Source organism: Dermacentor variabilis, chromosome 4 (genome assembly GCF_050947875.1).
Source record: "Dermacentor variabilis isolate Ectoservices chromosome 4, ASM5094787v1, whole genome shotgun sequence".
NCBI lineage: Eukaryota > Metazoa > Arthropoda > Arachnida > Ixodida > Ixodidae > Dermacentor > Dermacentor variabilis.
Window position 1 is genome coordinate 99,636,672 of NC_134571.1, and position 12,392 is coordinate 99,649,063.

At 45.7% G+C, this 12,392-nt stretch overlaps 1 protein-coding gene across 2 annotated transcripts in view; it reads right to left on the reverse strand.

Annotated features, from left to right (window-relative positions):
- Positions 1-12,392, reverse strand: part of LOC142579572 (uncharacterized) — a 146,274-nt gene that overhangs the window by 67,232 nt on the left and 66,650 nt on the right. Inside the window, exon 6 of one of the 2 annotated variants that reach the window (XR_012827418.1) lies at positions 3,903-4,250. The exons of the other annotated variant lie outside the window; for it this stretch is intronic. The gene's annotated coding sequence lies outside the window, so the exon portion shown is untranslated. Of the gene's footprint in view, positions 1-3,902; positions 4,251-12,392 lie in introns of those variants that run through there. 2 annotated transcript variants of the gene reach the window in all.

A 12,392-nucleotide genomic window follows, 5' to 3' on the forward strand; every position in this document is an offset into this window, starting at 1 on the left:
GATCCTTCCTTCACTCGTTCGACAAACGGGACGTCTGAGGCACTACTTGCGCCGGTGAACCTGCGAGAAGGCAAACGCGTACTTCGGGAAGCGGTACGCTGTCGGTGCATAGTGCGTTTGGTTCTCTCTGTGCCAATCTCCTCCCTGCAGAGAAAGCGCGATTGAGACCTCGCCGTCGAAAACTGCGAGTCACCGTAGTTTCACTTGCTGGCGCGTGGTGCGAGCTGCCGATTTCACCAAGGACTGCGTTTTATATTTCGTCAGTATTTTATATTTTGTGAAAAGTGCATCGCGGTGTCACGCAGCGTCCAGGTTGGCCGCGGATCTTCGTTTGAACAAGGTAGGCCCACGGACGAAATATCATACCTCGAGGATCATTCGCGTGCATGCATCCTTCTTGTGCAGACAGGAAACATCACGGGAGGGAAGCAGAAATAGACAAAAACGCTTGTATCGTATTTAGCGTCAGAACAGGATATAGCTTAGCCACTTTGAGCGCCGGAGAGAAAGAAAAGAAAATGTGTTTTCTCGACCTTCCTACTTGGCCTTCAGGAAACGTGACCAAGATATGGCAAGCGGGATGTTTCTTTCGATAAGTGGGGCAGTGATGGTTGCGAAAGAAAGGGAATATCTGATAACCGCAACATGTTAGTCTCGCGCGTGATGGCACTACAAACGTATTGCACTTGCACTGGGGCCAAATTGCGATGCAAGCCATTCAGAGACGGCAGGCGGAACTTTTCCGTAACGCGCACCTTATTCCTCGGTCTGTGGCGTTTCAAAGGCAATAGGCGGAACATCTCCGCATCATACCTTCGATATCTTCCTCCTTCTCTTTAATCTTTTCAGGATGAAACTCGTTTCGAACAAACGCGCCACGAGGGAGCAGTCGTGACATGGTGTACCCTGCTGAAACGCTTCTTTTTGCTGTCCAATAACTCAACGTGTTAATGTATGTTTTCCCGCCTTATCTGCGTGAAATTGGCACGGGTTTCTTGTAAATGCCACACAATTTCCGTGAAAGTCACGTGGGATTGTTGGAGTTTCCTTTGGCAAGTATCACCAGAGAAGCTTGCTTTTGAAGGTGCTGTGCCACGATCTACATATACAAGAGACGCATTTTCAGCGTGGAGGATTACTTCGCCGAATAAAAAAAAATATCCAAGGTTTAAAGAAGGACTAAGATTGGAGCTAGAGTTGGTGGCAGTACATGTTGAAATCAAACGCGCTACTTAGCCACAAAAAACTCACGGAAAGGATCGAGACACACGTGGCGAAACGCAACGTGTCGTGCGTTCTGTTTTTTTGCGTGCTTTATTGTGGCTCACTAAAGCGCTTCACTTCAATGTTTAAGCGATCTTTCAATAGAAAAGTTCTGGAGCAATATTCTCTTGAAGTTTGCTGTCATTTAACGAAAATCTGATCGTGTTTTTTTTTTTAATTCGTCCTCGCGCAGGTTGAACTAATGAAACTGGTTACAGCAGCTCCGTAGCGCGTGTCCCTCAGTTATACAGTGGAAAGGAACGCACACATTCGATTCTCGACATGCTAAGACAGGCAGGAGTACTTCTTATTTCCTTGGATGTATGCTGAACGTACCTTAGTGCCTTGTCTAGAGTTTCGACAAGCTTTTTCAGGCTTTATCGACCAGTCAACTAAAGTACTGCTGTAAATTATTCCTCGAAATCGGTCCCACTCACCTTAACACTCTGCAGGGTCCGTTTCTATGTGCCCACCACGGCTTCTGAAAAACATAAAATTTCCCGTGGTCCAACGTACACGATGTGACGACCTAATCGGTTTCGTGACGTTAAACGAGATGCTACGCCTGAAAATTTCGTGAGCAGATTGTTATAGCGTTCACGGGGCGTTTCGAAGCGTGAATCCAATTCGCCAAGATCGCGTGCGCGCGCCAAGAAAAAGAACAACGCGCCAGGGAAGAAAAGTAGCCCTGTAGTCTCCTCCAGTATGTATAGCACCTCCTTCAGCACACCAACTTAGGAAACACACACTTGCACCACTTTTGAAGGGTTCCCTTTAAAACGCGTGGTATCGTGGCCTAATGTCGACGAGCATTAACGGGGCCGTGACTGCGGTTACGGCGGATTCTATAGAGTGCCTAAATTGGGATCGCCGAAACACCTAACTTCGCTCCCCGATTCGTGCGTGGCCGGCGGTGAGCAGAGAGAGCGCGAATGCAAGATTCCATTGCCGGACAGCTATATAATCATGGTTGACGCCGCATGCTGCCACATCTTGCTGTTACATGCGAGCATGTACGGAGAGCATTTACAGCGTGTCATTTCTGAAGCCCTGTGAGTTTGCTGAGTGTACGCGGAGCGGGGACGGGCGCCGTATTCCGCGAGGGCCGTCGAGTCACTCATAAATTTGTTCCCGTGTTCGTGACCTGAGTGCTAAAAAGAGTGGCGTTTCCAGGGGAGGTCAACTTAGGAAGAGAGAGAAAGAAAATAAGGCTTTCGAATAGTAATACGACGAGAAGCAGAGGCGTCTATCGCCTGTCCGCCGTGACACATGGCAATCGTCTGGTGTTTGGTTAGGAAGAAATTAAGGGCCGCGTAATTTGGAGATATACACAAAAGTTAAAATTAAGGAAACGACATTGCTAAGAAATGTAGTCGGACGATCAGGGTACTGACAGCATCCCAAAGAGGATATCGTGTCACGCTATAGCGCCACTTTGACACAGCTGCTTCCATGCTGTGCAAAGCACCAGAGGTGCTTAACAAGAAGGTGTTGACGTTCTGAGCCTCAGACAAATGCAACTAGCATAAGTTATCTAATACTAATGCATTACGCGTTAGAGTCGGCTGGCGATATACTTATCGTGACCTTATGGCATTCTTCTCCGCCGCCGATGATCGCTATTTTTTATCAGAAAGAAAAAGAAAGGTTCTGCCCAGAACGTTTTACAGTGGTAGCAGCTGTACACGTTCTTCCGAAAATATAATAAGAAGTGCACGACCGAAGCAACGTTCTAGGAATTTTCCTCTTCCAGCCCTTTCCACAGCTACGGGCGTTCTATGCCTGCCTGCATAGCAGACAAGAGAGTACATGTTAGGCATAAATAAAAGAAAATATCAGCATTGTTACCTGGAAACGCCGTAACTTTTCTTGATATTACGCTGTGCCTAGCTTGTACGAGTGCGGGCATACTATAGTCGGCCTGCAGACTCGCTTCTGGGGCTCGATGTTGCGTATGCCTCCATACTGTTACAAGCCCCAGATATTGCGTTGCTCCCATATTCCGGCCGGCTTCTCGAGCGAAAGTCGGCTATGTAAATGCCCCTTACGAAATCGCCCCGTGGGCCAACAGAGAACTTTGGGATCCCGTGCTTCGAGGAATGCGATAAAGCATGATGTAGAGGAGCACGGCTATACGTGCAATTGGAGGGAAATATACTATAATAATATAATAATAGCATTCTGGCCCGAGCCCAGCCCGAATCCGAAAGTTCCATGCGCTGCCTCGCCCGAGCCCGCCACGCCGTTTTCAAACCTGACCCGAACCCGACTAGATCCGGCCCTTGAGCCTAAGCAAAGCGTTATCTAGTCCTAGGTTATTGTAAAGATGCCAGGCGCGCAGAGTTTGCTTTCAGATAGATTATACTCTGCCAGGTTTTTAACTGGAATTATAGCTGACCAATGGGCATTTAAAAGAGAAAGAAGAAAATGCATCCTCGGTTCATCACGCTCGTGTGTTACGGTGGGACATGAAAGGCCGTATTACATATGCTAAATAGTTGTACGGCAATACATAGCCAAGGCACACAGCCAGCCATTTCATATCTCTTGAATCTCGAAGAGCCATTGGAACGTTAAGTGCTAGAACTCAAGGAAATAAATATGGCGGGGAATGTAAACCTAAACTCTGGTATGCTGACTTTCTAAATTCCGTAATACACTGCCGCTGGAAGCGCTTCTAACTTTTTGTAAACAAAATGGTGACACGCAAGGGTAACGCTCACGTACGACAATATTATCCCTTGGGAATAAGAAATTTTTGGTGCTTTATTCAACTTCGTGTCATTGCCAATTTTTTTCGGCTAGCAAGTTCAGTATCCGTGTTTAGTAATATGACCGATTTTTTTTTAAATACATGGGCTGTTAAGCACCGTGCTTGCACAGCGTTGACAACACAGCTATTTGTTTTATGTTTTTTTTTTGCCTTCATGGTGTGAAGATGTTAGACTTCTTCGTTCATGCTAATTCCCAGCGCCACCCACGTGGTGCTAGAAAGAACAAATACAAATCAATGAATACGAGGGCCACTCCATTTGGCGTGTAAAAACTCCATTAAAAAATTCACTGAGAGATTAAAGTTTTTTTTTTCGGTTTTGTTCTCGTTCCGTTTTATTTTGCACGTACACTTCGCCAATGCTGCAATGTATTGCAGCACCCACATTAGCTTGAAGCATTTCTCTAAGAATGCTTCAAAGTCTGACTCCAAGTATGTTGGACTAATTGTATGCGAAGCTATGGCACGTTATTCAACTCGCGTGAACAGAGAATGCAGAAATTAAATGAAAATTGGTAGCGAGTTGAAGTATACCCTAGCATGCAAAACGGTTTGTGAACGTATAATTCAAAACTTATTTTCTACTGCGGTAGTTAATTATTTCACTGTTCTAAGTATACGTTTTCAAATAATAATAATAATAATAATAATAATAATAATAATAATAATAATTACTGCCAGCAAATACGCAAAACAGCACGAAAAGGCCGGTCGAGGCCTTAGTTGGTTTGTAGGATAAAGGAAAAATACATAAATTGATGAGACATGTAGGACAAAGAAAGAAATTAATGACAAAAGATGGAAAAGAACGAGATAACATTTGATTAGTCTACTTAAAAAAAAAAGGAAATTGAAGAAGTAAATCTTACGCTGCATGAATGTTCTGGATGCTGATTTCACCATAGCTCATTTACTAATTCTTTCAGCGTGCTTTTCGAAGACGCGTTAATGATTTCATCTGGTAATTTGTTGAAGATGTCTGGCACATACGTGTACAACTGTGGGACGTAGGACTGTGCGGTGACACTGCGTAACACTAGGAACGCCTTTGCGGGCTGCATGACAGTGCCCACAGAAACAGTTCGTGTGTACGTGCGTGTGTGTGCTTAGGTTTTTCTTTTCCTTCTTTTTATCCTTCTCTCTCTCACCTATTGCATCCCCTTGCCCCTCCCCAGTACAGGGTAGCCAACCGGAGATAATCTCGGGTTAACCTTCCTGTCTTTCCTTTGCCTCTCTCTCTCTCTCTCTCTCTCTCTCTCTCTCTCTCTCTCTCTCTCTCTCTCTCTCTCTCTCTCTCTCTCTTTCTTTCTTTCTTTCTCTCTCTCTCTCTCTGGCACATATGAACAGCGTCTGGCCGCACCATACCTTGTGGCTTAACGAGGAACTACGTAAGGAATGTGTTTTCTAAGTTCCCTTGTGGTGGCATTTCTTTTGTTTCAATGCGGCATGCCAAAAACGTTTGACGACAACTGTTACGATAATCAAAGATTGAAAATTCGATAGACCATATTTGCAACTGTTACTATTGGGGAATTGTAGGCAACATTCTTATGAACATTTTTTTATAATCCTGTCTACCTTGCATCTCCAACGATCCGAACAGAAGTCGAAGACTGTAATGTCGTATCTCAACACACTGTAACCCAGTGGATATACAATATTTTTTTTCTTTCATACAACGGTGACAAACTTTTGATAATAAACAACAGCCAAGTGGCCCACCTCAGTTTAGAACAAACTAGTGATAAGTGATGTTGCCAAGATAAGTTACTACCGAAAGATATTCCAAGACATTTCACACAATACACGTATGGAATAGACGCACATATACAAGAAACACAGTTCGACTCATGCAAGTAGAAAGGCATGTTAACTAAAGCTATATTGAGTGGAGAGCGAAAACAAGTTGTGTTTTCTGGGCATTGAGAACTATTTCATTGTTAGCGAACACAAATGGGTGCGTAATAATAATAATAATAATAATAATAATAATAATAATAATAATAATAATAATAATAATAATAATAATAATAATAATACATCATTTAAGATGTGATAAGATGTGATCCATATTTGCTCTTGCACGGAAATGTCCTCAGGCACTTTAATAAAATGTCCACAGGAGATTATTCAGTACCGCGAGAAGTCTAAGCATATATATATATATATATATATATATATATATATATATATATATATATATATATATATATATATATCTGTTTCTTTCTCCTTTTTTACAGAAGCAAAATGTTGTCCAACGACTCTGCTTTCAGCATGTTTTCTGCTCTAGACATACGCAACTAGCTGCACTGAAGCTGCTTTCATTATTTGCGCTTGAAGCTGCTGTTACGAAGAATACTTGGGGCAACTGGAGAAGTCTAGGCAATTTATTTACTTATTTAGATTAGATGTCCCATTTCTTCAACGTCATCGCAGTGGAATACCCAACTCTACTCCGTCTAGCAAATATGTGTCTACCCGCAGTGGTTGCTTAGTGGCTATGGTGCTGGACTGCTAAGCACGAGGCCGCGGTATCGAATCCCGGCCACGGCGGCCGCATTTCGATGGGGTCGTAATGCGTAAATACCCGTGTACTTAGATTTAGGTGCAAGCTAAAGAACCCCAGGTGGCCCAGATTACTCCGGAGTCCCCCACTACGGTGCGCCCCAATGAGATCATGGTTTCGGCACGTAAAGCCCCATAATATAAATTTAATTTTAAAGAGTAGGGCGTAGATGGACACCACACACGTGATTGATTGATTGATTGATTGATTGATTGATTGATTGATTGATTGATTGATTGATTGATTGATTGATTGATTGATTGATTGATTGATTGATTGATTGATTGATTGATTGATTGATTGCAGTGAAATGAGATATTTACGCAAGTATTATGTTTCCGACTTCTTCAGAAATGATGAATTGATGCATGCTTAAATAATGGCATCATATGATGAAATGAGTTCACTAGATAAAATGAAAATTGCAAAAATTCCGAGCAGTCATATATATATATAAAGAAAAAGAACAACAAAGAGAAACTGTGACTCGTGTGACTAGTGTATTGCAAAACATACATTTATAGAACAGATGCAGAACGAACGTTTTTTTTTTCATTTTTGTTTTTTACTTGGCATTTTTGTCGAGCTAGCATTATTCCGCTTTGGGGGAGATTAAGCACCTTTACGCCGAGTACATCTGGTCTCGCCTATAGCAATGCTATACTAATCTGATAGCCTAGCCTCACCTCAAGTAAAGAAGGAAAAGGAACTGACGAAAAGCGAAGACGTTGACAGGAAGTAGAGCTAACGGATTAATGTGGTCGTTACCTAAACACCGCGGTGAAGAGATTGTTAACAATTGCTTTATGTGCACCCTGCATAAAGAGACGTTTTAGGAGTGTAGTCTGCTAGCAATGCAGCGGACACGCCGGCCGTATTTCTCTGCGTACGTCCCGCAAGATCCTTCTATTTCGCTTGCAACGCGTGTTGACCTGGGTGTACCCGCATACACAGCGCCGCACACTCCACGCTGATAAGGGCATACGCCGTTTCTCAAATGCCAACTTCCCGGGCGATGCGTGCGATTTGACCACTATGGAGACTTCCTCCTTTCTTTCTTTCCTCCTTTCTTTCCTCCTTTCTTTCTTTCTTTCTTTCTTTCTTTCTTTCTTTCGTGTTTTGTTATGTCCTTTCGCGGCAGAGTGCTCAAGTCGACAAGTGGGCATCCGGCTTTATAGCAACCTTATCTTTCTTACACTATAGGAGGAAAACGCTTTTTTCTGTTTTCGCGCCATGCTTCGCCTTGTACGATCTCTTGAGTGTTATTTCTCGGCGCCGGCGGTCTCTTTTCGATGCACTTACCTTCAGTGGAGTGAATATTTCCTCCAAGAAGAAGCTGCGAGAAAGCAAATTGACAAGCACACGATGGCATTTGAGGTACGCGATGACCAACCTATTCCTTTCTGCAGTCATGAGTGCTCTGTTGATAAGCTTGTTCATTTATGAGGGTGGTCTTCCGTAGGCATATGTCACTCGGTGCACTCAATAACGAAAGAGAGAGGGAGAGATATATATATAAATGAAAGATAGGTGCTGTTTTAATAGAAAGCTAGAAAAGGTTGTCTGGGTTACTGCCCGACCTGCTATACTTCAGGAGTTGGATGAATGATACAATATACGCAGTGATCGTGCAAACCCACAAACGCCACGTACACCCACACAGGTGCAGACGCACTCGAACTGTTCATAAGGTTTCGCCAAGACGCGTGGTTCTCAAAAAAATATCAGAAACAATCTCGTTGTTGAGGTCTGAGAAACGTAGTAGTCACCTTCGATGAATGTGAGAACTTTGCGACGAAACGTTGCTCATAAAATAAGCGCCGTGTGCGGCGGAAGGCTTGGCTTGACTGCAAACTTGAGCTTCAGCTGCGTCAAATGCGCATTTGTGCGCCCCGTTCAGCAGCATAGCAGCACGAAAGCTGCCACGTCAATGAGCGGAAAGCGGAGTATTGAGCTTTACGGCTTTTTTCAAACCAACCGTGCCACTGGTATTTCGTCGAACGTCTTGAAGGCGATCGGTAAAACTGTTTTTTGAAAGTGTTCGGGCATTGCCAAATGAAAAGCGGGAGTCCTGAAAACACAAGGCGCTGCAGGAGTGCATGCGGAAGGTTTTTCTTGCGTAGGTTCTCAAGCGGAGCATCCCTTTAATCGCGGTAGCTCGTCTGCGAAGAGAGCAGCTCCACGTATTCTTACAGTCCTTAGAGACACTGATTTGCTTGACAGGTGGTAAATACCCCAATGACACTGCAATATACGCTCAGGTGGAGCAGTTGCCGGCCGCCATCAGCCACTACCACCGCCACCACAGTTCTGAAAACTTACCATATGTGAATAGGCTACAGCGACCACAGAAGGGGTTGGAACGGCTAAGAAAACCGTCATCGGGATATTTTTATTTCGCTTCCCTTCTTTGTTAATCGCGAGTGCCCTTTTAAAGTGCACTTGCAGCTTACGCAAGCAACTATACTTTGTTTATTCTGTGTTGGTTCATTACGGGATGCAACATGACGACGTATGCGGAGCAGCGACGCATTGCAGCGCCGTCAAGCCTGTTAATATACTGGTCTACCAAAAACAGCGTCGAGCCACAAGGCGCGTTTTAGGGGCGAAGCCTTTCGTATACAATGCCACGTCCACAAGTAACGCATGTGTTATTTGCCTCCGTGAGGACCCGGAAGCAGCAGACGATTGCTCGCATCCCTCAACCATCCCATGCTCAAGGTATGGTCAAGACTGGGCTAGCCAGCTCCTCTTAGTATAGGGCCCATAAAAAAACTAGACTTCGCAACCAGCCATCAGCTCAGTTCTGCCTGCTTATATAAGAATACGATTGGTTACGAGCTTATAAGCAAAGTAAGCCACGTAAATGCGGACAAGGGCGCTTAAAATATTTTCGCGTCTACAAACGTTCTCAACGCGGACCCCCATAAATGTGTCGGCGTACGCGGTTTTCGAGGAAAAGAGTTTGAAAACGCTCTCCCTGGCTTCTCTATGCACGCGGTATAGAGTAAACACCGGAAGACGGGACTCAGGGCTGGAACATCTCGCTCTTGGCACCATCGCTGTGCCCAAGAAAATAACACGTCCTCGGCGACGTGAAGCAGAGACCACCGCGCGTTTATTTGCCGTTCGGGGTGTCGTCATGACCACGTAGTTGTAAAAAGCTCCCGTGGAGGTTTCGCCAGCAGTACGTCGATTGAAGGAAGTCATGTGTGCACGATACACCAAAAGGCTACGCGCTTCCGTCCTGGTTAGGCTAAGTCAGGGAGGCATTTATTTTGTTTGCTTCTTTGCTTGTTTGTTTGCTTGTTTTGCTTGTTTGTCATTGCAAATTGATTTAAAAAAACGCACGCATGCACGACTGTGCGCATGCGCACATTATGGTGGCAAGTCCTAAACGCCACTCCACCTAAAGTGTCGAAACTATAAACGCATGGCATGAGTGGTGAGCTAACGGAGTTCTACTTAGAACACCGTCAAGTCGTGACTGATGTCGTAGGAGCCAGCAAATACAAAACTGTAGGCCGACAACGACCCGTGAATTGGTTAAATTAGCGCATTGAGACAATCTTGCAGTGCACCGTCGTGCACGCGCGTTTTACTTTTTACGCAATAATCCTTCCCAGACAGATTGCGTTGGGCTGCGTCGGCGTAAGTCGAGCTCCATCATTGGCGGACTTGCTTTCTTTTTTTTTTTTTGTAGAGAAAGAGCAGTGCACTTTCACAGACACCCCAGCCGGAAAGGATCATCATTGAGCGTGGCGTTCGCGTTTCACGATCAGCCGCTTCACGTGCTGCATCGAGGCCCTAATGACGGGCTGACAACGACAAGGTGCGGGGTGCTTATCTGTAGAGAAACTACTCGGACACCGGTCGCAACCCTGTTAACAGCGGCTATATAGATATTAAAGCTGTACAAGAATATTTCGTAAGCAATGACTCGATTAATTCTCTTTAAAGCTTCGCAATTTTCTTTTACGTGTAGGGGTACGTCGGCTCTAGCAATAATTGCACAGGACACTTCTCCTCAGATATTTTTTCCCTTTCTTTAAATTGTTTAAGGGTGCTGCGTAAAGCAAGTAAGATTTTCGTCAAACCGTGTTTGGTTGCGCGTTCTTTGTGCATCGCGATGTGACAACTCAAGGGAAATTTTGGTCTGGATTCAGCGCCTTCCTCAGGCTCACATCGTGCAGCGTTGCAGAAGCTGGACAAAACTACGGACCCTAATGCCTTTTCAGTAAACACTCTGATACTCTCGCCGGCAACACGATCTCGCGAGAGCGCTCTACAAGAGAGAGCGCAGCCAGCACTTTAGCAAGACATACGTGCGTGCGCAAATCATACCGAACGTTCCGGTTAGGTTTTAACGCGTGCGCACCTTTGATACGCAACTGGGTGGCGTATGTGCAAAGATGTACTAAACAAAACTACGTTCTGTCCCACGAGGCAGATTTTTGAAAATGAAATAAAAGGCTTGCGATGCAAAAAGCCTTGCCATACATGGCAAGCCTTTTTACATGGCAACCCTTTTTGCGCATAAATAGCACGGTTTCGGTGCAAATGAAACCATTTGTTAGTCAGCGCTTGTGTTTTGTGGTTTGTGTTTCTTTGTCTGCGTCCCAATCTCGCTACGCCTTTTGAATAGCCATGAACTAACTCGCCCAAATCAAAGAAATACTGATAGGTGACAGTAGAGGTATGTTTTTTTTATTTTTTTCGTGAATGCATTTTTTCCCTCTCACATTCCAGGCCATTGTGTGACACTAAAGAGCCCCTGTTTAAGCGCTACAGGTAGCCAAAGGGTAGAATACAAAGCACAGACGTGTATACATGCAATCGTCTCACACTCACACTCGGACAAGAGAGCGGTGCGAATAACGAACAAAAAAAATCTCGTTGCAAGGACGGGGGGGGGGGAGGGGGAGGGGAGGGGGGAGCCACGAGTCCTTCGTCAACGTATACAGGTCGGAAGAACAACCGAGTTTGGGAAGAACGGGCGCCATCGGGCGGCCGATGGATGCTTCCCATACAGCTGTCACGCCTTGTTTTCCGTTGCCGTGACGAATAGCGCTCCAGAAGCACCGCTCGGAAGGGCAACGAAGGAGAAGGAGCGGACGAGTGAACGAGGCGGGCCCCTTGTCGGCCACGCAGCGGTGTGCCAGCGTGGCGCCCCCTCACTGAACCGCGAGGGAGCCAAATGGACCGGCACGCGCGCATTCGCGTGTGTGTGTGTGTGTGCGTAAGGAGTGGCGCCCCTCTGCGTCGAAGATGCGGCCGTAGTCTATTACCGCCCGCCGCTCAGGCAAGCGCCAAGTCTGTAGCGGGACACGAAGAACAATGGACCGACTGCGCAGCACTCCCCGTGCATGTTTCCGCAGTGCGAGCGCGCTTCCGCAACACCAACGCGGGGCCTATCGTCGATCGCGCCTCCGATGCAACACGCGGAAAATAGCGTGGAAACGCGATCCGGGCTGGTGTGTTCAGCGTGGGCGTTGCCCAGATGTATAAAAGGCATGTCTATTTTATACAGAGCGGCGCCAGCATGCACTGTTACCCGGGGCGATATTGGTATAGCGCGGAGTATCCTTCTTTCGAGGGAAAACCAATATCGACCGCCATATACGGCATGGTCAATCGGGCGCCGTAATATAGGCTCGCCGAAGCAGTAGGCCAAGCCCCCGCTGAAAAAAACTTCGTCTCAAAGTACGTGCCAAGTGGTTGGCAGTTTGGACTACAGGGCGGATGAGTTGCGAACGTCGTCCGAGCCGTGCTGGTTGAAGTACACGG